Source organism: Lontra canadensis, unplaced genomic scaffold (genome assembly GCF_010015895.1).
Source record: "Lontra canadensis isolate GAN:19392208 unplaced genomic scaffold, GSC_riverotter_1.0 scaffold95, whole genome shotgun sequence".
NCBI classification, from domain to species: domain Eukaryota; kingdom Metazoa; phylum Chordata; class Mammalia; order Carnivora; family Mustelidae; genus Lontra; species Lontra canadensis.
The window spans coordinates 6,567,832-6,573,206 of NW_022631089.1; positions in this window are offsets into that span (position 1 = coordinate 6,567,832).

Consider the following 5,375-nt stretch of genomic DNA (forward strand, 5'->3'; position numbering starts at 1 on the left):
CGAAATGCTGTTTGCAGTTCCAGCACTTTGAATTGAAAGCTGGTAAGTGCAAGCCATACATTTGGGATCATACACTCATTTTTCAGTTAAAAAAAATTTTTTTTAAAGTCTTTTGATGCGGATTCTGACAGGGTAGAAATTCTTAAGGCAAGTAAGACTGTTTGCAACATAGAGAAATAATCCTTGTCTCCAAAAAATCTAAAAAAAGAATGGAAGATGAGTATCGATTGAAAAGTCAATCTAAGTTTCATTCTGAATGGAAGTGATTGAAATCCATGTTAAGATGCTATAGGATAACATGTTGCATTTTAAATGTCTCTAGGAAATTAGCCAACTGTTCTTGGAACATACATGCAGTACGATGTGAGTAATTTTTGGTTGAAACTAGGTCACTTTCTGTTTTAACTAGGAAACTTTTGTTTCAGCTTGGTAAATGCTTCTGCTAAAGAAGGGGAAGTAGATAAAAATTACCAGAGAGTCATGAGGAAAAAGAAAACTATGGGAGGGATGATGCTCACATGACATCAAAAAACTATTTGTAGCCTCCATACCACTGTCTACCAGACTTTTCACACTGTAAAGCTACCAAATAATTATCTAATTTTGCAGGTCCTCAACTGGACTAGTGCATAAGTCATTTAACTTTGATCACTGTGAGGACCTTGTTATGCCCCAATAATGGGTCCGTGATTAAAGGAGCAAGACTGATATAAAGTGAAGGTCAAGCAAAGCTTTATTTCGTGCCAAGCATCAAGAATCTAACCGAACGTTCGGGGACGCAACCCCTTACAAAAGAGGGCGACCCTTCTCTGTTTCACAGACTAGCTTTTAAGGGCAAAGACCATGCGGTTGGGCCTGGCCACACACAGGTGTTCAATGAGATTGTAACACACACAGGAAACTCCACAGTGATGCTAGGTGACCAAGTGAATTACAATTTACCCTAGTAGACATTTGACCCAGCCTATCACCTTGGTTGGGATTGGCACTCAAAAGGCTCCCAAAGGGTGGGGCCCATACTCCTTGGTAACCAGGGAGACAGTATGCAACCCACCGCTGATCAGATGTCTCCACCAGGCCTGACCCACCCTTGTATCTGGACTTGTTACCTGGAGCTGGTTTCCAGGACTTGTTTTTAAGTGAATCCCCTGGGGGAAGGGGAGGAGGGACAGTTTAACTTTAATGAAAACCTCTTGCTAAATAGGTCCTTACAGACCTAAATGGAGTACAAAGACATTTTTTGGTTATATTCAATCCCATGAAAAAAAGAAATGTGTACAAACAAAACCAACCAACCAACCAACCAAACAAACAAAAAAACAAAAAAAACCAACATGTCTGTGCCTTTTATCCTTGAGGAAGATGGATACAATTTGGAAGTGCTGATCTTGGCTTTACTGAGACATATACTCCAGTGATCTAAGTGAGTAAGTGCTAAAAATTTCCCAGTTCATTTCTATAGATTTTGAGCAATTGTCTTAGCTTCTTTCTTAACCCTGTAGAAGGAAACTTTCAAATAGTAACACTAAAATCCCAATAAAGTAAAGAGATAATAAAAAAAAATGAAAATGTTTCCATCTGGAATCTCTTCAGATTTCAGGATGAATAAATTGGCAGATACCTGGTAGAGCCCTGGGGCCAAAAACTGAGCTTATTTTGTTTCTGTTTTCATTTCTCTCTCTTTTTTTTTTTTTTTTTTTGCCTTGTCAGTTGAATAACATCTCTGCTGATTTTCTGGAGACTCAAGTCTTCCCAATGGCCATTTGTCACTCCCTCAGCTTCCATGGCTGCTGGCTATGGGTACTCAAAAAACACCAAGGTGAAGGGGAAAAAAAAAAAATCAGGGAATAATGTAAATCTGAACGTTCTCTTCCAGAATTTCAACTAAATTTGGAAACCGAAGCCAAGTGGCAAAGTAAAGGTTTTCTTTCCATGGATCCTCTAATTGCCCCAAAAAGGCAGCCCTTGGGAGCGTTGCGGATTTTAAGCATTCAAGGTGTGTTGACGGTGGACTGGTAGTCATAAGGCAGATGGCAGGGAATCTGCTGGAAGGCTGAATTTTCACTGGTGCCAAATAGGGCTGACTGCACACTAGTTAAGTGGGGTAGCTGTCAAGGAAAGAGACACTTTGCTTTCCCTCCCCTACAGGGACAGTTGAACCACACACTTCCCTCCTTCTCTGGTTCCCAGTTGCCCTGGGCATTTTTCTCTGTTACAGCATTTCACTCCTGAAATGAATGGCACTTAGCAGGGAAGGTGTCTTTGGTAAGTATTTTACAACAGCGCAGGAGTTAACAGTTTCTTTTTTCATTAAAAGTGAGTTTTTGGTGGCTTTGTGACTGGCAGCCTGGAAACTTCTTGCTTCCCTTTGATGCAGTGATCTCATAAAGAGTCTCCTTTTCCCAGACATCTGCCAAAGGGAAGGTTATGCTCCTTTCCTCCCTTCCTTCTGCCTTTGTTCCCTGCTTCCCTTCCCTCCCAAGAGTCATAAGAGAGATTTTTGTAAAATTCCTATGAATATGCACCAGTGATAGATGCCAGGTAATGCCACAAACAACACACCAAATGATTAGTTTATAAGGGATATGTGTGTTAGGGGTGGGGGTGGGTGTGGGAGTTTCCAAAAAAGCTTGGGGGACATGGGAGGTAGTTATAGCTCATTCAAAAAGATAGTATAAAGAAGAGGAGAAGAGAAAAGTAGCATTTAGCCACCTTTACAACATCAGTGGACATACCATTGGTAACTTTTTAAAATGTAGATTTGCTGCTGTTAATATTCCACTTACAGCCAATTAAATATTGACAAGGTAATTCTATTGCAAGGCGGATAACGTAGTGTTCCAAAGTCAGAATGTATCCTCCTTAAGGACGGGCATTATATCACACTTATTACTGCTGCCCAGAGCTTACCACAGGGCTTGGCACAAAGAAAGCACTAGATAAAGATTTGTTAACTTGAATTGAAAAAAAAGTTAGTAGATCACTACATCATGAACTCCGCAAAAGTATTTATGAGAATTAGGATAGCGATTATGTGTAAGTGGAAGCTGATTTATCTGTTATGCCTTTGACCCACACTTCATTAGCACAATCAGTCTTCTGCAGGACGATGCACCTGAGACATTACAAGGGCTTAAAGTATCATCTGAAACGTCCAAGAAAAATCTGATTATATTCTGTATAATTTTAATACTTTTAGTCTTCAGGGTATTTTACTCGACTTTAATTCTTTGAGAATTAGCAATCCATTAATGATATATAGGATAAATTGCTCTAATCAGAGGCTGTGATTAACCAGAATGTCTAATGTGTAGCGATTAAAAAAATGTTTTTAGGTGGACCGGGCTGGGTTGGAAGGCGGATTTGGCTGTCGCTAGCCTTGTGATCTTGGGCAGGCCCTTGAGCCCCTCTACGCTTGGCATTCCTCATCTCAGAAAATGGGAAGAATGACACTTTCTCCCTCCAGGGCTGTTAGAAGATTAAAGGAGATGATGTGTGTGCTCAGTATGGTGACGGGTACTTGGCAATCCCTCACTAAATAGTTGGACTAGGAATAAGTAGCCACCCTGATGTCCCTCCTGTGTTCCCCACTTGTGCTGTGTGATTATTATACTGACCATGGACCAGGAAAGAGGAAACCCTGGTGTATGCCATTGGACACCCCATATTCCTGCTCTAGGGCTTGTAGCTTTATACTAAAAAGAGAAGTGTTAGGTACTGAAAAAGCTTCCCCTGTTTTTGGCAACATGTTATTAGTATCACAAGTGGAATTAGTCTAGATGTATATTTTCCAAATATAATTTGTTATTTTCTAAGGTAGATCTAGACACATACCTGTATTTTTTCCTCCAATCCCACAAGCAATTTCAGATCCATTCACGGAAATGCCATCTGTTCTTTGTAGTCAGAAATGAAAAGAAACTGAGTTTTCAGCATCACTATGAGATTTGCATTTGAATAATAGGTGTCAGATATGTTGGTACCCATTTCTTTTAAGTGGGAGGTTAAATGCTGGTGACTTCACTAGTGTTGGGAAGCAAGATGTTAATATTGCAATTATCTCTTTCCTTAATGAGATGATATTGAAAAGCAGGTTTAGAAAAATTTACTAAATAAGATGATGAGTAGGAAGGGAAGATGGCTTGGCTGGCTTTCCTCTCTTTCTCTTGGTGGAGCCCAGGTTAGAGAGATGGAGAAGAATCTATGTGTTGTTGCTTAGAAACTTGAGCTACCTTTCGTGGATCCCCAGATCCCTTTCTGTGAGCTGGATAAGGACTGAAAGTCTGAGGAGACTTGCCTTCTGACAATGGTGCCATTTTGTGGGGATAAAACCCTCAGAAATTCACTGTAGACATTCTGGAGATTTCACATTCTCCCCCGTCCCTCTACCCATCTCCACCTGCAGTTTCAGGAGTCCCTAAGACCACCCTCACTTCTGACACCGAATGCAAGTTCTACGTTCCCAAGATCATCCTCAAGCTCAATAATTCACCAGATGGACTCCCAGAACTCAGAAAAGCTGCTATACTTAGGGTTTGTTTCAGTGAAAAGATGCAAATAAAATTAATGGAGGAAAGACCAGGCATGGCGCTTTGGTTTTCTCCCAGTGGAGTTACGGAGGACAGCACCTGTTTCTCTCAACAACACATGAAGTATTGCCAACCACGAAAGCTTACTTGATCCTGGGTGGCCAAAATTTTATTGGGGCTTGGTCAGAAAGACATGGTTGACCATCCGTGCAGCTAACCTTATAAGGCCCTCCACCATAAATCACTTTGTTAGTTAGAATAGCCTACCTAGTGTGGCTCAAATCCCCTTGATGAACAAAGACATTCTTATCAGAGACGACATCCCAAGGGTTCAGAGATTACTTCCTGAGAGCTGATGGCAAACACCAAACCTCAATCTGGGCAAAGTTAATCCTGTACTGCACATAGCCCTGTCCTCTTCCAGAACATAAAGATATTTTAAGATCCTGCTATAGAACTCAAGTGAGATGGCTAAACAGAGCAAGTCAAGAAATATCACATCCAGGCTAGGTTCAACACATTTCCGGTCCTTGATCTTCTCAAAGAAATTGCAATTGTCAGTGACACTTTCTATGTAGGTGGGATCCTACCAAAATTGAGGAAAAGGACAAATTTTTGTAATTCCACTGCCCATTTTACTCAGACATTACCTTACTGCACCATAAAACACAGTCTGAGAATCCATGCAATTTGATTTAAGAGTTATCTATAAATATTATTTTCCTGATCCTTGAGCCAAGTTGAGCACTGGACAGCAACAGCCTCATATTTGAGAGAATGTGCCTATCATTGCAATGTCTACTAAAGGAGAGAATTCTAAGTATGCAGATTTACTCATACCCAATA